Below are 23,934 nucleotides of genomic sequence, written 5' to 3' on the forward strand. Positions count from 1 at the left end.
GTGCTCAAATACTAACCAGCAAGTCTCAATTTTTAATAAAATTTTTTTTTATCCACTGAGGTGAAAATGGCAGAAAACCCATAAATATAAGGATTAAGGCTGCATGCAATTCGAGTTCATTGCAATGACAAACCCAAAGGAAAACTCAGATGAACTTAGCAAATTTCGCTTGGTACCCGCCTGAAACGATAAATCCTCGTTGGGTGCTTAGGAGTCGAAGGAGGTTGAACGAAAATTCAAACCAGGTTTCCCCAAACCGGACCCAGACTCGCTCCGTTTAGGGTAAACTACAGTTGTGTTTGGGGTTCATAAATAAGAAAGCTTTCATCCCACTATAGCTAATGATGGATAGATGAGGGGCTGGGAGGAGAGAACTACAAGATGTGTTTGAAATGGCTGTTTTTGCCTATTTGAGTTCATACCTCCTGTAACACTCTGAAGTGTGGGAAGGACAGTGTATGAAGCAAATTTCCAATGACGTATGTGGAAAGGTGACCGCATATGAGAGCCCAGTGAGGACACTGACAGTTAAGGATACATAAGGGTTTTGTGTGTTTGTGTGTGCATGTATGTGTGTACATGCATGTGTGTGTGTGACTGAAGAGAGAGAGACAGAGAGAGACAAAAACATCCATTTGTTATTCCACTTATTTATGCATTCACTGTTTTTTTAAAAATATATATTTTTATTGATTTCAGAGAAGAAGGGAGAGGGAGAGATAGAAACATCCATGATGAGAGAGAATCATGGATCGGCTGCCTCCTGCATGCCTCCTACTGGGGATTGAGCCCACAACCCCGGGCATGTGCCCTTGACTGGAATCAAACCTGAGACCCTTCAGTCCACAGACCGATGCTCTATCCACTGAGCCAAACCAGTCACGGCTGGTTGGTTCTTTTTAAACATTTTTTAAAATTATTTTTTAAATTGATTTTTTTAGAGCGAGAAAAAGGGAGAGGGAGAGAGTCATTGGTTGATTCCTGTATGTGTCCTGACCCAGGGATGAAACCCACAACCTTGGTGTGTCAGGATGATGCTCCCACCAGCTGAGTATCTGGCTGGGGCATATGTATGCTTGTTGTTTTTTTAATCAAGGAGAACCTAGATAAATATTGATGAATATTTCTTGAGTGCTTACTGTTTTAAACTCTGTCTTAATTCAATTAATTTGACTGTAACAGTAGCAGGCAGTCCGGCTGGTGTGGCTCAGTGGTGGAGCACCGACCTATGAACCAGGAGGTCATGGTTCCATTCCAGGTCAGGCCACATGCCCGAGTTGTGGGCTCGATCCCCAGTATGGGGCGTGCAGGAGGCAGCCGATCCATGATTCTCTCTCCTCATTGATGTTTCTCTCTCTCTCCCTCTCCCTTCCTCTCTGAGATCAATAAAAATACATTTAACGAAATAAAAGCAGTGGCAGCAAACACTGCTATTTCCATTCTGCGGCTGAAGAGCACTAGCCCGGGAAGTGACGTAACTGGTCCAAGGCTACCCTGCTCGTTAAGGGAGCTGAGCCCCGGGATGGCTTGTTCTGGAATCTCTGTCGAACGCGGTCACGGTGTTATCCCGGGAACACACCGCTACACACTCGGAATGAGGCAGACGTTTCCCAATTTTTTTGTTTAAACTCTGGAAACAGCGAGCAGTAACTGTGATGGGAGAAGCCGAGGGAGAGAATGCTCATTCCTGCCTCACCTTCCTACCCAGAAGGAGGGAGCTGGCGTCCTGAATCTCCCAGAAGCCTCTGCCCGTCTCCCCTTGGAATGCCACCTATGCAGGCCACACAGGGCAGCAGGGGCAGAGATAAACCGAGTGGAATTCAAAGAGAAAAAGGACAGGAATGACAGGCGGGAGTGTGCCTTGGGAGGAAAGGTCAAAGGAGCGAGCGAGGTGGACCTCAGAGGAGGGGTGGCTAAGGCAGAGCTCAAGGCCATCCTAGAAGTATTCAGGAGGGCAACGAAGGCCTGACAGTGCCACCAGGGAGAGCGGGGAGACGTGAGGAGGAGGTCTAAGAGAAGAGCAAATGACGGGAACTCGGACTTGGTCCTGGCCTTGCAGGACCCATGAGCAAGGGTATGTTTTCCTGGAACGCCAGGGCGCAAACCGGCACTCCCCCAGGAGCAGAAATGTGTGCCCTGACCTGTGTAGTCCAAGCAGGAAAACAGGCTTCAGGAATAGGGTTTCAAAAATGCTTCCATCAGAATAGTATGTGTAATACCCTCGTAACCTTTATCTTGTTATTGTTTATTTATTGTTAATCCTCGCCCAAGGATATTTTTCCATTGACTTTTAGGGAGAGAGGGAAAGAGAGAAACATCGATGTGAGGGAAACACATCGATTGGCTGCCTCCTGCACGAGCCCCAAGCAGGGCCCAGGCCAGGGAGGAGCCAGCAACCAAGGTATATGCCCTTGACTAGAATCGAACCCGGGACCCCTAGATCTGCAGCCCAATGCTCTATCCACTGAGCCAAACCAGCCAGGGTCCTCATAACCTGTATAGTCACTTTCTCATTTCATCCTCATGATGAGTTTGCAAGGGATGTGTTATGTCCACTTTGCAGATATGAAAAGTGAGGCTCAGGGAGATTGTTACGGGCCCAGGGTCCTCCCTCAGCCTGGACCCCTCCCAGAATACCACCCTGTCTTTTCTCTCACAACATCCCCATGGCTTTGCCCTGAAGACGAGGTCACCGAACAACTGGTTTTCAGCCAGATTTCATTAGGCTGCGTTACCCTCAAGGAACGTAGCGATAAGAACACATTACACTGGGATGAGGCAAAGCCCCGCTTCTGCAACCTGGCTGACATCCCGTAGGAGGTGGCTCGGTCCCCCCGGCTCTTGAAGAAGCTGGCCATGTCAAAGAAACATCCCACAGATGGGGGAGCCACCGATAGACGGGTAAACACCCCCTCTTCCAAGCAGGCCCCCCAGTGAAATTGCCTGGCTGTTCACAGGAGTCTCGGTGTTGATGAAAACAGACTTATGCCCCCGACTTCTCCCTGCCAGAGGAGAGAAGTTCCAGGTTCTTTCAAAGTATGTAAAGCATCCGATCTGAAGAGTGGCAACAGCATTTGGGACCAATTACCCAGATTAAGAGGCAACAATGTTCTGTTTACAATGTGTAGCCAAGAGCCGTTCGGCCCTGGCCCACATGCTGGAGACTGTAAATTACAGACATTTCAGCCGCACGCCGACTCCTCTTTTGACCCGTGTGTCTGCGCGTGGAGAAAAGCAGGTAGGAAAAGCCCGTTGCTATTTGCCCTGAAATTGCAATGAGTGGGGAGTTGAATCTTCTCTCCCAAGGAAGACGCCCACCACACAGATCCCTGCCCTGGGAGCCTGGATTTCTCACCCAGGGAGAGTCTAATTGTGTCTGATGTGTCAGGATGTGGTTTTGCCGTCTGCCTCTCCTGGAAAATGATTTTTGGCGAAAGAAGTTACAAAATAAAGGCTTTCTGGCATCTTTTGCTTAAGTACCTTGCACTCCGATAGTACCCCGTTTTTCAGTAGGCAGTGGGTTAATCAGTAAAAATGATAGCCCGTCTGGTGTGGCTCAGTGGTTGAGCATTGATCGACCTATGAACCAGGAGATGACGGTTCGATTCCTGATCGGGGCACATGCCCAGGTTGCGGGCTCGGTCCCCAGTGTGGGGCGTGAGGGAGGCAGCCGATCCATGGTTCTCTCTCATCTTTGATGTTTCTGTCCCTCTCTCCCTCTCCCTTCTGCTCTGAAATCAATAAAATATATATTTAAAAAAATGACAGAATGGAGTTAGTATCGGAGAAGCTATGCTGCTGAGAGTGGTGAGACCTAGATCGCGGCCAATACAGCCAAGTGGGCAAACATACCCCAGCCCCATCATGTGGCCCAAACTTGGAGGCTGCTAGGGGTTTGGATCATTTGGGCTTCAGATGAGGTTTCCTTTTACAAAGAAGGACCAGTCCCCACTTGGTGCAACGCGGATCGCTCCCAGGTGAGTACTTTGGGAAAATATTCATCTTAAATCTCTGAACAGAATCCTGCTGTTCAGGGCTTGGCCTTGGCGGGGGTGGGGGAGGGGGGGTGGGGGAGAGGAACCACAGAGGTCAGACAGCAAGGGGAAGCTATGGGACTGGTCTGCCCGACGCCGCCCTGCGGGGAAGACTAGCCTTATCTCCCCATGGGCTGCGGGGCCTACGTGTTCAGAGATTCGTCGAGCCACCCTCCCCACCACGTCCACATCAGCGAGTTGGAAAACTCGCAGCACAGGCCGGGAGCGAGTGCCTCTGTGTACTGTTCTACAGGTCGGAGGTCATTTAGATGAAACCGTGATTGAGGCTCTGAGGGTGGCGGGTGATGGAATCTTGGAAAGTATTTTTATCCAAGAATCCAGTGTCCACTTAGTGGAGGGCTGCCCTCGGAGGACACTCATATTTGATATTGTTCCAGGCCCTTCCCACGCAACATATTTTCCTGATAGAAACCGATCAGAAACCCAACCCCGCTCAATTCTGGAATTCTCCAACCTGGGTTTATCTCCATAATGGACATTTTCTGTAGCGTCGGAGCCTCCTGACACTTACAATTAACTCACAAATTAACTTAGAGATGATAGTAAGCTCTCAGCTAAATGATACCGGGGCCACTGGGGAGCAGACCAATTTTCTAGAATAAGGTTAGGACTGAGTCGCTCTGTAGCAGTGCGAAGGCTGGTGCTATAGAGGGAAGAAGGAATCCAGGTGTGAGAGGGGAGATCGTATCTCCCTTTAATTCTGCCCTTACTCAGCCCTCTGATATTTCTTCAGCTACGAAACAGGGACAACCGGTTTTGAAAACATTCTGGAATTCAAGGCTCTGGAATAGAATCAAGAAGTCTTGGGCCCGGCTGGTGTGGCGCAGTGGTTGAGCGACGACCTATGAACCAGGAGGTCATGGTTCCATTCCCGGTCAGGGGACATGCCCGGGTTGCGGGTTCGATCCCCAGTGAGGGGCGTGCAGGAGGCAGCTGACAATGATTCTCTCTCATCATTGATGTTTCTCTCTCTCCCTCCCTCCCCCTTCCTCTCTGAAATCAGTAAAAATATATTTAGAAAAAAAGAAGTCATGGCAACTTCCCATTGAAGGATCTTAAAGAACAAGACAGCCAACTTCCCCCAGAGGTCTGGGATGGGCAGCTGGCTAGGCAGACTCCGCGGCAGAAATTTTCAGGAGGTGTAACTTCAAGGCAGGCGACATCCATATAGGAAGGTCTGGGTCCGTGGTTGGCAAACTGCGGCTCGCGAGCCACATGCGGCTCTTTGGCCCCTTGAGTGTGGCTCTTCCACAAAATACTGACTTCTGTGCATGGGCCACAAAGTTTCAATCGCACTGTACGCGCGCACCCGCATGTGGTATTTTGTGGAAGAGCCGCACTCAAGGGGCCAAAGAGCCGCATGTGGCTCGCGAGCCGCAGTTTGCCGACCACTGGTCTGGGTGAAGACCGCCAGGTGGGCCAGGGCCAGCCGCCCAGAGAGAGGGACGGGTCAGGGCTCAGGGTCCCTAAGGTTATCACTCTTGGGAGCTTTTCTTTTAGGCAGTTTGGTTCCTTCGATGAAAGCAGAAATCTGTCTGGAGCTTCTCTCTCCTGGGTTGGATTCTGTCCTCAGAAGCAATACGTCGGCACCTCTTTCCTTTAGCGCATGACAGACTTTCACACACACTCAACAACTTTCCTTCTCCCCAGCCCTCAAGCGCCCGCGTTTGTTTCACTGGCTAAACCCCCCAGCTCCCCATATGATGGGGACACAGCGGTTTTGCTTTCCTGGGTTGCCTGGGTTTGCCAGAGTCTCTCTCTCTCTCTCTCTCTCTCTCTCTCTCTCTCTAATATATTTTTATTGATTTCAGAGAGGAAGGGAGAGGGGGAGAGAGAGAGAGAAACATCAATGATGAGAGAGAAACATTGATCAGCTGCCTCCTGTACACCCCACACTGGGGATCGAGTCTGCACCCTGGGCAGGTGCCCTGACCAGGAATTGAACCAGTGACCTCCTGGTTCACAAGTCGACCCTCAACCACTGAGCCACCCCGGCCAGGCTGCCAGAGTCTCTTAAAGAAATGATCAGGGACAAATAAAACACTCAGAGTGACCAGGACTGTCCACCAGGCCTCATGACTAGCTTTATTATTATTATTTTTTATTTTTAAATATATATTTTATTTTTTACAGAGAAGGAGAGGGATAGAGAGTTAGAAACATCGATCAGCTGCCTCCTGCACATCTCCTACTGGGGATGTGCCCGCAACCCAGGTACATGCCCTTGACCGGAATCGAACCTGGGACCCTTCAGTCCGCAGGCCGACACCCTATCCACTGAGCCAAACCAGTTAGGGCGTGACTGGCTTTAGACGATGGGGACAGGGAGGAGCCCCACACGGGGGAGTCAGATCTCAGTCACCCAGGTCTCCCACAAGGGGGTTTACTGCATTGAAGAATGTCTCATGTTTATCCCCATTAAATTGCATTTTGTCTTGGCTTTCTGGTAGCTTTTAGAGTCTGTGTCTCATTTTTTTTTTTTAAACAAATTGACTAGTGTGTCTTTTACAGTTTTGCCCAATCATTGATCTAAATATCACAGAAGCCAAGGCTTTCTGGGGTTTTAGGGTCTTTGATGTCACTAGTGATTATGTGGGAAATTGTTATGGGTTTCTTTCTCCAATTAGCTCATAAGCAGTGGTTAACTGTAGGGTCTCTGGAACTGGGTTAAATCCTGGTCCTGCCAATATAACAGGTGTGTGGCCTTGAGCATGTTGGTTTGTCTGTGTCTCAGTTTCCACATCTGTAAAATGGGCATAATAATGCAACTGTAGCATCTATGGTTGTTTTGATGGTTAAATGAGTTAATATAGTGAAACATTTAGACTAGTGGCAGGCACATATCAGGCACCAGTTATTATACAAAGAAAATAAAGCAAGACAAGATCCCTAAAGACAGTGTCTGGAAGACTATGGAAACTCATCCACTCATATACCCAATATATTAGCCCCAAAGATATTCTAGGCACAGTTTTCATCGATTTTTAGAGAGAAAGGAAGGGAGAGGGAGAGGGAGAGAAACATTGATGAGAGAGAAAAAAAATCGAGCAGCTGCCTCCTGCATGCCCCCTACCAGGGACTGAGTCCACAACCTGGGCATGCGCCCTGCCTGGGAACCAAACTGGTGCCCTCTTGGTTCCTGGGTCAATGCTCAACCACTGAGCCACACCGGCCGGGCTTCCATGCTAATGTAAACACGTTTGCTATTCTCCTCCTGTGTTAACACAGGCGAGCGCAAAGAAGCAAACTCACCAGTGGTTTCTTTTCTTTTTTTTTTTTTTTTAAATATATTTTGACTTTTTACAGAGAGGAAGGGAGAGAGATAGAGAGCTAGAAACATCTATGAGAGAGAAACATCGACCAGCTGCCTCCTGCACACTCCCCACTGGGGATGTGCCCACAACCAAGGTACATGCCCTTGACCGGAATCGAACCCGGGACCCCTCAGCCCGCAGGCCGACGCTCTATCCACTGAGCCAAACCGGTTTCGGTCAGTGGTTTCTTTTTGGGTGTGTTCACTAGCTCCCCCTGAGGCGATCACCCACTGGAGATGTGTGAGGAGGGGGAGAGGAGGGAGGGATGGGTAATGTGATCGCTGAGTGCTGAGTGTGGAAAGGGCTAATACCTTGACAGCGGCCGTCCTAAAGGGGTGTCGCGAGTCATTTGGAATTTGTCCACAGCCTGCCCTCTCCATTCCGCATCGCCCGTATCATATCCATCATCTCCCGAGGAAGATATGCTATCACACTCAGCGGGCCGAGGGCTGCCCCAGCTCAGACACACAGCTCCCAGCCACCCCACAGCGGCGCAGCGACACATGGAGACCTGGCCGTGTGTGCAAAAGGCTGCGCGCGAATAAAAAAGCCGCCCGTTTTCAGAAGAAATCCTGCCCCTGGAGCAGGAAGAACAGGAACTGACGCTCTCCACGCTGTCCTCGTCCTGCAACCCGCTGATCCCAGGAGGTGGCCAGGAAGCAACTCGGAAAGACGGGCATGAGAGAGGCGGGCTGCTACAGGCATCAAACCGCGTTTGCATTCAGTGTGAGGGAGACGCCTCCCTCGGTGACCGGCAGACATTTATGTAGCAACACTTAAAGGGATATCTTGGACCCAATGAGCCTCTTTAGAGTATTTAAAAATGCACGAAAGCCCGGCCGGTGCGGCTCAGTGGTTGACCATCGACCTGTGAACCAGGAGGTCGAGGTTTGATTCCCGGTCAGGGCACATGCCCAGGTTGCAGGCTCGATCCCCAGTGTAGAGCATGCAGGAGGCAGCCGATTGATGATTCTCTGTCATCATCGATGTTTCTCTCTCTCCCTCTCCATTCCTCTCTGAAATCAGTAAAAATAAACAAACAAACAAACAAATAAAATGCACGAAAGAAGGGCACAAAGACGCCACGCTTTTCAAAGTCACTAGTCTATTCTGTACCTCTGGGTGTCATGGCCATTATACTATATAACGTGGTACTGTCATGCCAATAGGACAGTATGCGTATCAGTCCTTTCTTCATGCTTTCCACCACGGTATCTAATATGATTCTCTGGGTCTTCTCTGGCCTCTCAGGCATCCCCAGATCAGACCTTGGAGGTGAGCAGGTATCACTGACCGCAGGCCCAGCCTGCAGCAAACTCCAGATTTCATCTCTACTTTGAGCCCTCACCATTATAAAAAAAAAAAAAAAATCAGGTCTATTTGAGATCATCCGATTCGCTGTAGTTTGCAGGGCAGAGCCTGGGTTCGAATCCTGGCTCTAAATGTGTGTCTTAGGCATGTTACCTACCATCTCTAAGCCCCCTATTTTCCCACTGTACCCCGAGGTTAACATCTTTTTTTAAGCCTCACCCGAGGATATTTTTCCATTGATTTTTACAGAGACTGGAAGAGAGAGGGAAAGACAGACAGAAACATTGATGTGCAAGAAACACATCGATTGGTTGCCTCCTGCACAATCCCTGACCAGGGCCGGGGCCAGGGAGGAGCCTGCAACCGAGGTAAGTGCCCTGGACCAGAATCAAACCTGGGCCTCTCCAGTCCGCAGACCGATGCTCTATCCACTGAGCCACACCGGCTAAGGCTCACAACATCTTCTTCACTGCGATGCTATACAAACACCATCAGTAAAGATGTGCGAGACACGGAGCGTAGCAGAAAGGCTCTATGAATAAATGATGCAGAAGTCATCCCATGTGGTACACAGTAGGCACTCAATTAAAGCTTCCTCCTCCTCCTCCTCTTCCTCCTTCTCCTTCCAGTCTTCTTTCCCACTACAACCTCGTATGTCCACACTCTTGTAAGCCTATGTACAGAAGCAAAAATACCGCCCTTAAAGCAGTGGTTCTCAACCCTCCTAATGCCGTGACCCTCTAATACAGCTCCTCATGTTGTGGTGACCCCCATAAAATTATTTTTGTTGCTACTTCATAACTGTGATGTTGCTACTGTTATGAATCGTCATGTAAATATCTGATATGCAGGGTGTATTTAGGCGACCCCTGTGAAAGGGTCGTTCGACCCCCAAAGGGGTCGTGACCCACAGGTTGAGAACCGCTGCCTTAAAAAAAGGGACTTAATTACATATTCTCCCATGAATGACAAATGGCCCTAGACCAGCCGTGGGCGAACTACGGCCCGTGGGCCGGATCCGGCCCGTTTGAAATGAATAAAACTAAAAAAGAAAAAAGACCGTACCCTTTTATGCAATGATGTTTACTTTGAATTTATATTAGTTCACACAAACACTCCATCCATGCTTTTGTTCCGGCCCTCTGGTCCAGTTTAAGAACCCATTGTGGCCCTCGAGTCAAAAAGTTTGCCCACCCCTGCCATAGACCCACAGAACACATTTAAAAGTACAGCCACCCCTTGATGGTTGTTATGGAAAGGTAATAATGAGCTGTTCGAAAAGGAGGAAAAAAAAGAGTGAGCAAGGAACGGAATCAGACACTCGCCAAGGCGGATGGACGGCTGGTTGCAGTGGAGGTTTCAGCTGCGTTTAGGATCCCTGCCTCTCTGTGCCGGGAAGGGGTGACCGTTTCAACAAGTCAAATGCATAATTCATTCCAAGTCACATTGCTTTTCTTTCTTAGTTTGGGGAAGACCAAAAGCCAGGCGTAATTTCTGTTCATGCTAGAAAACGATTATGTTTCAGGATAATGAATTCAGATATAGGAAACTCTCTTTCTTCTGAATAAATTAAATTCCTTGTCATTTCTTTATTTTTTCCTATTTCTTCAATACAGGGCTGTAGCTCAGACTAGAATGAACCCTGTGTTCAAAGATGACATCACTCGAGGTGACTTCCCCTTGTGCTAAGAAAGGTGGGCTGGGTCCCATTACAGAAATAATGCGTTGCCAAAACCGGTTTGGCTCAGTGGATAGAGCGTCGGCCTGCGGACTGAAAGGTCCCAGGTTCGATTCCGGTCAAGGGCATGTACCTGGGTTGCGGGCACATCCCAAGGAGGAGATGTGCAGGAGGCAGCTGATCGAGGTTTCTCTCTCATCGATGTTTCTAACTCTCTATCTCTCTCCCTTCCTCTCTGTAAAAAATCAATAAAATATATTAAAAAAAAAAAGAAAATGCGTTTGCGAGTGGGAAAGAGCACAACAGGTGAATCTGAAAAGTATGATTAATTCAACCAAGAACCACGCATTTCCTGTTGCCTATTTTCCCATATTTTTTTTTTTAAAGCTGCTTTTTGGTACTTGAAACTTCCTGAGCGCTCTCAGGTAGGGGATGCAGTTTTGTGTTTATTAGAAGACAGGAAGAACTGAAGTTTAAACAATCAGGGAAAAGCACATGCAAATGTGTGTGTGTGTGTGTGTGCGCACGCGCGCGTGTAGGAGTTGACTTTTCTCAGTTCACAGTTATCTCCGATTTGAAACTGCAGTTGGAAAATGTCAAAGTGAAAAAACATTGGACAGGATCTGTATAAAGTTCAGGGCTTTAAGGAGCGTGTGTGTGTGTGTGTGTGTGTGTGTGTGTGTGTGTAAGAATTTGGTACCGGTGACAATGTGGCCACTTCTTTTTTTTCTTTCAATCCTCACCCGAGGATATTTTTCCATTGATTTTTTTTAGAGAGAGTGGAAGAGAGAGGGAGAGACAGAGAGAGAGAGAGAGAGAGAGAGACATCGATGTGAGAGAGACACATCCATTGGTTGCCTCCCTCATGCGCCCTGATCAGAGCTGGAAATTGAGCCTGCAACCGAGGTACATGCCCTTGACTGGAACAGAGCCTGTGACTCTTCAGTCCGATGGCTGACGCTCTATCCACTGAGCCAAACTGGCCAGGGCCGGCCACTTCTACTTGTGTGATACCATCAGCAAAAACAAAACAAAACAAAAAAACAAGACTTACTCTAAATAGAAGTTTAGGATGTAAGTCAAGCTCTAAATCGGGTAACAAAATTGGTATACACATCCAAACGTACGTGATCAACTCTTTAAATTCTCTTTGTTTTATGAAAACCTAAAAGAAAATAATAAAATTCAAAGCTGCCTCCGCTGCCCAACCTTGCTTCCTTTTACGAGGGCTGATCGCAGTTGCCTCTCAAATTTGGCTCATTTTGTGGTCCATGAATCTATTTGAACAGAAATTCTTTAAAAAAAAACACGGGATACCCCCCCACCCCCTGCCCCCCACGCTCATCCACATTTTGTCTCCATTTTACTTATTCCCTCCACCCTCCGGCACACGTCAGATCCCAGTATCATATCAGCCTGCATCGAATCGATTTAGGACACTGAGCATCTCACCCACGTTTAAATGCCCCATGAAAGCTCCACAGCACCCACAACAACACGAGAGCAGCGCCACGGGAAACGCGCCAGCCGTGGGCTTGGAAGGAAGGTTGCATTTTTGTATCAGAAAGACGGGGAAAGGGGTCAGGCAGCACGAGGTGCGAAAGAGAAAGCAGGGCAGGAGGAGACGGGACCGAAATTAGAACAAGAGGCGATGTTTATTAATAACCCTGCTGACCCACAGGCCCCTGACACGAAATGCATTCGGTATTGTTGGGACACTTTGCTCTGTCACTCACAGGAGGGGCGGAGAGAAAATGGTGCTGGGAGCTGCAAAGTTTTCGAGAACAGCCTTCCCCCCAAAAGTAAACACTAAAAATGAAATAAAATAAAAAGCCAGAATAAGGAGAAGGCATCGACTCACGAGGTTGAGAAGGCCCGTGGCCTGGGTTTCACTTTGGTCTCAATCTCTCTGGTAGCATTCTCTGCGGGCAGCCTTCTGTATGTTTCCACACTCTCACCACCTAGGATTTAAAACACAGAAGAGAAAAAAATACATATATATATACACATTTTAAAAATATATTTTTATTGAGTTCAGAGGGAGAGACAGAAACATCCACGATGAGAGAAAATCATTGACTGGCTGCCTCCTGCACGCCCCACACTGGGGGTCGAGCCCGTAACCCGGGCTTGTGCCCTGACCGGGAATCGAACTGTGACCTCCTGGTTCATAAGTTGACGCTCAATCACTGAGTCAAGCCAGTCGGGCGTGGCTCTTTGTTTTGTTTTGTTTTAAAAATTTAAATTTCTTAATTATTTGAAATTTATTCTAGTCTTTGTTAAATAAGAATCTCTTTTCTAAAATCTCTTTTTCTTACTGACCTAAATAGTGTATGCCATTGGGCCCATTTCCTTGTATTTAAATTTTATTTCAACATCTTTTGGGTCTCATCACTTCTTTGGCCAAAACCCTCTCTTTTTGTTATAATTTAAGAAGATGCTTTTGTATCTAGTAATGCAAATTCTTCCTCAGTACAATGAACTTTCTGGATTGTACTCCCTATTTGTTAATCCAGAAGAACTCATCAAATCCAAAATATAAGAGAATACAATTTATACATGAATATGTGGGAATTTGAGGTCTTTTAACATTGAGTTTTCTCATGTAGAAATAAAGCATGCCTTTTCATTTCTCTTTCCATATAAACTTCTGTGCAGTTGTCGTTTCCCCATGGAGTAGAGTCTCAAATTCTCAATATCGTCTTAAATTTATTCACTGCTATTGTGAACAGAGTTTCTCTATTAAATTTTATAAGTGTTTGCTGAGGAGAGGCACTCACTTAGGCATTTTTATTTTCTATTTGCCACTTTACTGGTTTCTTATTCAAAGAGTTTGCCTGTTGATTCTAGCCATCTAAGTAAATATGGTCACCTGCAGATGATACATTTGTCCCCTTCCTCCAAATTATATAATTTCTTCATTTCCCCCCATCTTACAGCAAAAGATTAGAACTTGCAAATTGTTTAAAAATATTCTTTCCTCAGAATGCCTCCAATATTTCACTACCAAGTATCATGGCATGATTACAATGTGTTTCTGAGAAGTTTTGGTTATTTTTCAAAGGTTTATTCTTTAAAAAAAATTATTTTTAATCGATTTGAGAGAGTCACACACATCGATTTGTTGTTTCACTTATGGATGCATTTAATGATTGATCCCTGTATGTGCCCTGACCGGCGATCAAACCTGAAACCTTGGCGTATTGAGACAATGCTCTAACCCATGGGCTACCCAGCCAGGGCCTGAAAAATTCTGGCGTTTAGAATGTGGTTTTGGCCTCAGATTTTAATCACCCTCCCTGAATCTTCTGGTCACTGGGCTCCTGTTTATCTCCCGGGGGGCACAGCCCTTCTGCCCAGTATTAACAAATCTGACCCTTTTACTATGAGTGCCCTATCTCTAGACAGAAAACCCGTCACGTGCCCACGGACGCTTCTTGTCTAGTTGTCTAGTTGAAACCCGTCTGCTGTACTATAGAAAGGCCCACTTCCCCTGCTCAGACCAGCACATTACAGATCTGAAGCACAGTGGTTTGATTTGTAGCTCAGATGCAACTGCAAGGCTCTATTCTGCCAACTTAAAACTCCGGTTTTTTTTAATATATTTGCATTTTAACAAAATGCCAAACTATTTTCTCACATAGAAATGATCACTTCCCATGAATCGGCTGACTTTTTGCCAGCCCAAAGCAAAAATAACCTGTTTGATTTTGACTATGCCGCGCAGGCAAGATCGGCTCCATGGGCTGGACTGGTTACAGGGATCCTCAAACATTTTAAACAGGGGGGGCCAGTTCACTGTCCCTCAGACCGTTGGAGGGCCGGACTATAGTTTAAAAAAAAACTATGAACAAATTCCTATGCACACTGCACATATCTTATTTTGAAGTAAAAAAAACAAAAGGGGAACAAACACAATATTTGTATTTGCATGTGGCCCGTGGGCCGTAGTTTGAGGACCCCTGGGTTAGAACAATATGTGAACAGATTGAGGAGAGAATCAGGGCGCAGTCAGCCTTCGTGCCAGGTGACCTACGGGAAGGGGGAAGGGTGAGGGGCCTTGCGGTGGGCCAGACCTCATCAGGTGGGAGCAGGGACACATCTCTGTATCGTCCGAGCTTCGTGTCCTCATCTCTACACGGAGGGTTGCCACCAGCCTTGCAAGCACGATGTGAGCTTGCGAGTCAGTGTCAGGCGTTTGGTAGGACAGGCGGCACCTAGCGGGTGTGCTAAGAGGACCTGCGGGCGCCTGGCTGGGTGTGAGGGCAGGAACAGGGGCCGCATTGTAGGTAACTACATGGAAAGAACACAGCTTTTTCTCCTGTAACTTTCTATGGAGAGTTAACCCCAAACATGCTCAAGAATTTTTTTTTTCCGGTGAATCCTCACCCGAGGATATTTTCCCACTGATTTTTAGGGAGAGTGGAGGAGAGAGAGAGAGGCAGAGAGGAACATTGATGTGAGAGAAACATATTGATTGGCTGCCTCCTGCACGTGCCCCGATCAGGGCAGGGGAACCTGCAATGTGGTATGTGCCCTTGACCGGAATCGAACCCGGAAGCCTTCAGTCCTCGGGCTGATGCTCTATCCACTGAGCCACACCGGCTAAGGCAAGAACTGTAGGATTGATCCAATGGGGTGCACTTCTAAAGGACCCCCACTCCCCCTGCCTCTGCCCCGCCTCCCCCTGCTTCCTCCTCTGTCAGGCGTGGCCTTGGCCGTGAATGCCAAGCATCACTGGCTCACATCCTGAGGGACCATGGCTCTGTCTTCCTCAGGGGAGGGGGGCTGGAAAGACTCCTCATGTTGGTGTTACAATAAAAGAGTCGCTGTAGTCATCAGCCGGGCATTTAAAGACTTCCTTCTCAGCGCGCCCTCGTGTTTCCAATCTGTTAGCCTGAAAAACACCCTTATTGGTCTCACACTTAGGCCGTGACAAAGCTGTTTTCTTCTGTCTTTCCGGAAGCAAATAGAGTTTTGTGTTTTTTTTTTTCTGTCTTTCCGGAAGTGAAGATACAAATCTGGATTTTTTTAAATATTTTTTTTTGTTTTTAGTTGGTGGGAGGTTTCCGTGTTATTATAGCTTCAAATCAATTATCCTGGACTCCCCATTCCTCGTCTGCTGTTTATTTGATCTGCCCCCTGTCCCAGAGGAGCAGAATCCAGGCCCATTTGGTTTTTATTAGTGTCGTCAGTTAATATGTGTCCCGAATGCTTTACTTATTGTGTTAATTTTCTGTAGTTATGTCCAGAGGCAGCTTTCTGGAATACCACATTAAAAAAAATAGAGGATCTAACTGATTTCTTCTTTAATGGGCCCCCTTACCATTTATAGTTTCAGTTCAGGTTATTGAACACTATTGATTTACAAGGTCACGGAAAATGTCTATTCACAGTAGCTATTATTTGAAATATATCTATGGTGAGCTTGAACGTTCTACTAGTTGGTAAAGGTACGAATATGAACTTGAGTGTCTGTCGACCTTGGCCTGTCACGCCAGTTCGTGGGGTTTGCGCTATGTCAAAGGCATGGGCATGTGCTGTGCTGTGCAGGACCTGCCAGTCACTGTGCTGAGTTGCACAGGTGGCTAATTTCAGTCCCAGGGACCATTAGCCAGTTGCTGCTGGGAGTCTTTTTTTTTTTTTAAATAAATTTTTATTAATTTTGGAGAGGAAAGGATAGGGAGAGAGATAGAAACATCCATGATGAGAGAGAATCATTGATCAGCTGCCTCTGGCACGTCCCACACTGGGGATCAAGCCTGCAACCCAGACGTGTGACCTGACCTGAATCGAACCAGGGACCTTCTGGTTCATAGGCTGACGCTCAACCACTGAGCCATGCCGGCCTGTTGTGGGAGTTTTAATGGTAATAATGTACCTTATATGACCATACGTATCCATGGGAGTGGTCCTCAAATTACAACAGGGTGTCAGAGTGGGGCATAGGGACGAAGTCATTTGCCTGAAGAATATAACTCAATGTGGTAGGTTGAGCCCCATTATTAGGGTGTGTTTCTCCTTATTTTCTTCTGCCTGAAATTCTTCATAACTCATGTATAGAAACGCTTGATCGTCAGTTCCCTGATGCTGGATGATGAATACTGTTATTTTGCCTTCGCAATGCCTGGCACCTGGTACTCAACATATAATAGATTTCCATTAAGTGTTTATGAAATGGAATAAAGATAGTTTGTTAATAAAAAGTGAGTTTTGGGCGCATCCAGCGTGGCTCATGTTGAGCATCGATCTATGAACCGGGAGGTCATGACTCGATTCCGGGTCAGGGCACAAGCCCGGGTTGCGGGCTCGATCCCCAGTGTGGGGTGTGCAGGAAGCAGCTGATCAGTGATTCTCATCATTCATGTTTCTATTTCCCCCTGAAATCAATAAAAATATAAAAAAACAAAAACACACACACACACACACACACACACACAATACACTGACTCCATCAAAAAGGGTGCATCAGTCCTGCCTGTACTTCCTTTCTAATAGTAACTGTGTCCGGAGCCTTTTGAAAGTGACATCACCTACCCACACCCCCTTATGCAGTGAATACAGAATGGGGAACACGTCAGAATAATGCGCACTGGTGAGAGTTCTATAATTGAAATCATTATTGCTTCAGACCCCATTGCTTTAATCAGTCCGATCATAAATCAATGCTGTGCACAGGGAGGGTTTCAATAAGTGCTGTTAAGCAGACTGGGCCCCTTAAGAGGCATGACGCAATCGGGAGGCTCCTGAAAATGGACAAAAAAGTGGTTTCTGAATGGATACACTGGTTCTTGCATTTTATCTTCCACTCAATTTAAAAATATATTCCCTGGGCCCTTCTTAGGAATGGCAGATCAGAGGTCTCTAATGGTCAAGCCTTTCACCCATTAAACACATCCACTCCCAGGAACAGTCCATATTGGGCATTTAATTGCTTTTTCTGGTTGGAGAGGGAAATATGTTTCTCTCCTTTCTTTCTCATTTTAATATATTTTTTATTGATTTCAGAGGGGAAGGGAGAGGGAGAGAGACAAACATCAATGATGAGAGAGTCATGGATTGGCTGCCTCCTGCACGCCCCTCTACTGGGGATCGAGCTGGCAACCCGGGCATGTGCCCTGACCGGGAATCGAACCTTGAGCTCCTCGTTCACAGCTCGATGCTCAACCACTGAGCCACGCTGGCCGGGCTTACTTCTTGACTGACTTTTCAGAAATCACCTGCTTTATAACGATGGAGCTGATGTTCAGTAACTCAAGTATTTACACGCGCGTGTGTGTGCCCGTATGAGGACACCAAAACCTCCCCAGCCCTTTCCTCAGAGGAAGTCTACAAGGCGGGTGCTACAATCTCCCTTTAACAAAGGAAACTGCGAGGCTCAGAGAGGTCGATTGCTTGCAGAAGGTCACACAGCTAGCAAGTGATGGGAAGCTGAGTCATCCCATCTGCATCCAGGTGTGCTGCTTACCCAGATGTGCAGAGAGCCACAGCGCCAGGACCAGACGTCATGGGAGGAGTGATTAATCGTCTCCGCCTGCTCAGGCAGCACTAGAATCTGGACTTCAGCCAATGATGCCACGCCACCCGCAAATGTAGAAAGAGCGCAACCACGGTTTGTGCCTTTTCCGGGAGGACTCCATTGTAACTGAGCTGGGAGAGGAGCTGAACTAGGTTCAGAAGTGACAGCAACTTACACGAGATTTCTCACCGGAGACTTCGAAGCGGATGAGGAGGGAGATCAGGTGTCTTATTAGAACATGGCCACACAGATGTCAAATGTGTGGGGGCTCCTCAGAACTGTGTCAAGAGAAAGAAGGGATCAGCTCTGGCCGGTTTGGCTCAGTGGATAGAGCCAAACCCCTGAAGGGTCCTGGGTTCAATTCTGGTCAAGGGCACATGTCCAGGTTGCAGGCTCCATCCCCATCCCTGGCTGGGGAGCCTGGGGAAGTCAACCAATTGATGTGTCTCTTCACATCAATGTGTCTCTCTCACATCGATGTTTCTCTCTCTCCGTCTCTCCCCACCCCTTCCACTCCTCTAAAAAAATCAATAGAAAAATATCCTCGGGAGAGAATTAACAACAACAGCAACAACAGTAACAATAACAACAATAACCAAAAAAAAAGAAAACAAGAGAAAGAAGGGGCAGAAGGACATTGTGTGGGAAGGGTGGGGAAAAGCCCCTACGCGGTCTCCAGTGAGAAAATGTCCATGCAGCCTCGTCAGTCCCTCGCCTTTCACTTGCAGTGAATTCACAACCAAAGGCCAAGGTGTTCTCTTTCTTTTCTTTCCTTTTTTTGTTTTCTTCCCACAAAACCAGGTATTATTCGGGTCTCTGGCAAAGCTGCCCAACCAACTGCTCGTCCTGGGATTAGCCCTCTCAGAGCTCAGGGCTCGGCCGCATTGGGTTACACCGTCTATGTTCTGTGGTCAGAGGTGGGCCGTGTCATTCTAATGATCTCACCTGGCAAGAAAATATTTATGTATTAGCTTCACGGGCCCATCTCCTCTGGGAATGGCCTGCGTGCACTGTCCCCATGCGGGGGGCGGGCAGCTGGGTCGCCGGCCTTCCCGGGATCGCTGGCCATCTGCCAGGAAACCAGGAGGCATCCACCACTCCCCCCCAGTGGCTTCCCTCGCCAGGGAACCACACGATGTGACTGAGGACTGCGTTTCGAAGTTGAGGACAATAATCGTTTGGAAGGAAACTGGCTGATGTTAAAGGAATAGACATTTGCACCATTCACACAATTTCTTTTTTCGAGATCTGGAAACACAAAAGCTTACTTGCTATTTCTGTTATTTTTTTCTCCCCTTTTCATTCCTGGTAGATAGCAATTTCCATTGTTCACCCATGCACGGTGAAACTGAAACTCCCATGGCTGGGGCAGGGTATGCTGGCAATACCATTTCCGGCAGTGTGTATAAAGAGCCTGAACACTTTTTACAACCCGGGACCAACCAGTTGTACTCCTGGGCACCCATTCTCGGGACCAAAAATGATGCACAAAGATGTTCATTGAGCTATTGTTTACAGTAACTAGAAACTAAATAGGAACCTAACAAGATGGGAAATGGAACTACAAAACAGTTTCCTGATGTTGATTGCTATGTGCACGATGTAATAATATGGAAATGGGATATATATATATATATATATAATATATAGTATATATATATTACATGTAATATATATATACTATATATTATATATATATATATATATATATATATATATATATATTCCTAATGGTTACAAATATGTGGTTACAAATAGGTAACGTATTATCTACTTAATCTGTGATTGCTAGTGGGTCAAATACTTCATACTCACTGTTTCCTTTAATCTGCTCACCAGAGTAAGCCAGATTTATTCTATCCCCATTTTACAGATGAGGAAAGAGAGTCACAAAGAGATTACCCTGCTCCTTTGAACTTTGACCCAATCCTGATGGACTACGGAGCTGACACGCTTAACTTGTAATTCCTCTGGCTACGTGGTTCACTTGAAGTAAAAATCAAACATTAACCGCCACCACCAAAACCCTAACCAAAACCAACTCCGCACGCACCAAGGAAAATCTGCCAAGTTCTACTTTACGATCATCCCAGGGAAGAGTAAGTAGGAAAGCTCAGCGAGAGAAAGTCGCCCGGCTTGAAAAGGCGTGTCGAAGGCCAGCTAATGGAATGACAGGTTAGCTATTTGAAGCAACACTCATATGTTGTAAGTTCTGTTCTCGGGGTGGGAATGTGATGCTATGTGCATGATCTTACATGGAGAGGGTCTCATTCATATGATGCCGTCAATATAAGGAAGCGAATCTTACACGCATATGGGGAGCACATTGTTCTGAATGAGTTGAGACTTTTCCCGTGGACTGGGCCCCAGACTAGTGGTTCTTAGCTATTTTTGTGTGTGTGAGACGTATTTGAAAATATTAATGGCATCTATTCTCTCTCTCTCTCTCTCTCTCTCTCTCTCTCTCTCTCTCATCTCTGTCTCTCCAGAAAATAAAAACACATCTATTAACATCTGTACAACATTTTCTGGGATATCTATTTACTTTTATTCAGGGATCTTTGAAATCTTTCGGATACACTGCTGGCTTGAGGTTGTGACTTAAATTTCCCTTTTGCTCTACCTTTTACAGAATGTTCTTTAAAAATAATATTTTTATTGATTTCAGAGAGGAAAAGAGAGGGAGAGAGAGATAGAAATATCCATGATGAGAGAGAATCATGGATCGGCTGCCTCCTGCACGCCCCACACTGGGGATGGAGCCCGCAGCCCGGGCATGTGCCCTGACCGGGAATCCAATCATGACCTCCCAGTTCATAGGTTGATGCTCAATCACTGAGCCACACAGGCCGGGAGTGAAATATTTCCATGATCAGCAAGAAGCACGCTATTTTGACTATTTCTGCTTTGTGATATTTACAGTCTTTTTAGGCACGAATCCCAAAAGGCTTTGCATGATTCCCTACCAATTGAGGATTGTGCAACAAGAAGACAGAAATGCCATGTTCAAGCCCATCCACACAGGAATGTTCCTTGGGCAGTGGTCTCTGCCTATGTTACCAATGAGCGCACACAAAACACACACACACACACACACACACACACACACACAGAGAAAGAAAGAAATAGCCACCACGCATCTGGCCAGGATCTGCAATGCTTTATGGCAGGAGAAATTCCTTCCTCGCCCTGGCTGCTGAACAGTTATGCCCCGGAGCCCAGGATGGGGGACATGCCTGGTAACTCTTTAACCCAGTGAGTGGGCCTGCCAACATTATTCCTATTCACATACATGTCTAATCCGCTCTTGAATCTTGCTGCTCTATTTGCCTCAATAATATCCCGCGGCAGCGAATTCCACAGGTAGATTATACGCTGTTTTAGAGAACCATTCGCTCTTATTCGTTTTCAATTTGTTACCTTTTAACATCACCAGATGGCCCCTGTTCGGGCAGTAAGAGGCGCAGGGCATGGGCACTGCAAATGGCGCTTTAATTCGTCTGAGCACTTTCTTTGCCATGATCAAAACCCGATCTCCTTTGTGCATTTTCTTTTTCTTTTTAAAAAAATGTATTTTTTATTGATTTCAGAGAGGAAGAAAAAGGGAGAGGGAGAGAGAAACATCAATGATGAGAGAGAATCATTGACCAGCTGCCTCCTGCACGCCCCCAACTGGGGATTGAGCTGCAACCTAGGCATGTGCCCTTGACCAGAATCGAACCCGGGACCCTTCAGTCCGCAGGCCAACACTCTATCCACTGAGCCAAAACCGGCTAGGGCTGCGTATTTTCTATTGGGCATGCACCCTTCCTTAAGTCAGACGATTGGTGTAAACACATAGTAGGACGGGAAAAAGGCTCTCCTTGAGACAAATAGTTACTGAACACCTACTGTGTGCAGGAACTGTTCTATGCATTGGAGAGACAGTTTTGTTCTGAAGGAACTAATTTTCTTTTCTTTTAAAAAAAATATTTTTATTGATTTCAGAGAGGAAAGTGAGGGAAAGAGACAGAAACATCAATGATGAGAGAGAATCACCGATTGGCTGCCGCCTGCACGCCCCACACTGGGGATCAAGCTCACAACCTGGGCATGTGCCCTGCCTGGGAATCGAACCGTGACCTCCTGGTTCATAGGTCGACGCTCAACCACTGAGCCACGCTGGCCAGGCTGAAGGAACTAATTTTCAAGAGAGAAGACAAGCAGTAAAATAGTGAATACAGATATAAACTACATGGCTTCAGATGCTCTTAAGGCAGTGGTTCTCAACCTTCTGGCCCTTTAAATACAGTTCCTCATGTTGTGACCCAACTATAACATTTTCTTTGCTACTTCATCACTGTAATGTTGCTACTGTTATGAATCGTCATGTAAATATCTGATATGCAGGATGGTCTTAGGCGACCCCTGTGAAAGGGTCGTTCGACTGCCAAAGGGGTCGCGACCCACAGGTTGAGAACCTCTGTCTTAAGGCCTATTGGAAAATTAGAAATGGATGCAGGCTTTCTGGGAAGGGGACAGTGGGACTGGCCACCCAGGCGGTATCGATGTGACATCGCCGTGAAGGTGACCCCCGGCTTCCAGAACCACGCCCGGCAGTAGGCAAGACTTCATCATTCTTTGCTGAGTGAATGAATGAATGGAGGCTGAGAAGGAAAATCGTCATTGCAGAAATCGCTTTGTGAGTTACCCAAAGACCCAGGAATAACATTTCTGGAGCCTCTGGGTTCTGTAGCTCCGAATGCTGTTCAGAATTGAAAAAAAACAACAACCAGGGGATTTAGTTAATTAGACTCGGTTTCCAGACCTGCCCACATCCCCAGCTGTCTGACCTTGGGCAAGTCACCTAATCTCTCGTCCAAGTTCGCTCACTCGTAGAGAGGGGAGGGCAACTTCCTTCCTTCACAGGGTCGAGGGTTGGAGGTAAAGTTACCTGGCAGATCTTCAGAAACTGCCAAATGGTGGAGAAACGGTCATTTTTATGGGAGCCAGTTCTCAGAATCCACTAGATCTGCATGTCTCGCCCTTTCTGTTCTGCTTCCTTATTCTCTCTGCTCCCTATTGGATCCCTGCCCCTGTCTAAACCACCAGCGGTTCTCAACCTGTGGGTCGCGACCCCTTTGGAGGTCGAATGACCCTTTCACAGGGGTCGCCTAAGACCATCCTGCATATCAGATATTTACATGACGATTCATAACAGTAGCAACATTACAGTTATGAAGTAGCCACGAAAATAATTTTATGGTTGGGTCACAACATGAGGAACTGTATTTAAAGGGCCAGAAGGTTGAGAATCACTGGTTTAAACACATCAGCAGCATCGTGGGACCTCGCTCTCGGCCCCCGAGGTGGCTTCAGCAGCGGGGTGGGCCTGCGTGACATTTTGGTACGTTTCTTAAGGATTTTAAAAATGGGAACGGAAGGAACCATTGCCAGTTAAAACAGTGGACTCGCCCTAGCCGGTTTGGCTCAGTGGATAGCGCATCGGCCTGCGGACCAAAGGGTCCTGGGTTCCATTCCAGTCAAGGGCACGTACCTCAGTTGCACATCCGGGCCCTGGTCAGGGCTTGTGCAGGAGGCAACCAATCCATGTGTTTCTCTCACATTGATGTTTCTCTCTGTCTTTCCCTCTCTCTTCCTCTCTCTCTAAAAATCAAACAAACAAACAAAACACAGTGGACCAAAGGCCTGTTTCCAGTGTGATCACTTGCTTTTCTCCTGTTTACTGCTGACCCTCTGGGGCAGGGTAGCCTCACATCCCCTAGGCCAGTGATGGCGAACCTTTTGAGCTCGGCGTGCCAGCATTTTGAAAAACCCTAACTTAACTCTGGTGCCGTGTCACATAGAAATTTTTTGATCTTTGCAACCACAGTAAAACAAAGACTTATATTTTTGGTATTTATTTGATATATTTAAATGCCATTTAACAAAGAAAAATCAACCCAAAAAATGAGTTCGCGTGTCACCTCTGACACGCGTGTCATAGGTTCGCCATCACTGCCCTATAGAGACAGCGGCCTTGCCTGCATGTCTGCGGGAACCGTCCCCACAGCGGAC

The 23,934-nt window shown here is 47.0% G+C and overlaps 1 protein-coding gene across 1 annotated transcript in view; it reads right to left on the minus strand.

Annotated features, from left to right (window-relative positions):
• Positions 1 to 23,934, minus strand: part of NR2F2 (nuclear receptor subfamily 2 group F member 2) — a gene marked incomplete at its 5' end in the record, with an annotated part of 198,670 nt that overhangs the window by 29,156 nt on the left and 145,580 nt on the right. Inside the window, one exon of the mRNA XM_081114759.1 lies at positions 12,220 to 12,319. The remainder of the gene's footprint in view (positions 1 to 12,219; positions 12,320 to 23,934) is intronic.

This window comes from Myotis nattereri (genome assembly GCF_964212035.1).
Source record: "Myotis nattereri genome assembly, chromosome: 21".
Classification (NCBI taxonomy): Eukaryota; Metazoa; Chordata; class Mammalia; order Chiroptera; family Vespertilionidae; genus Myotis; species Myotis nattereri.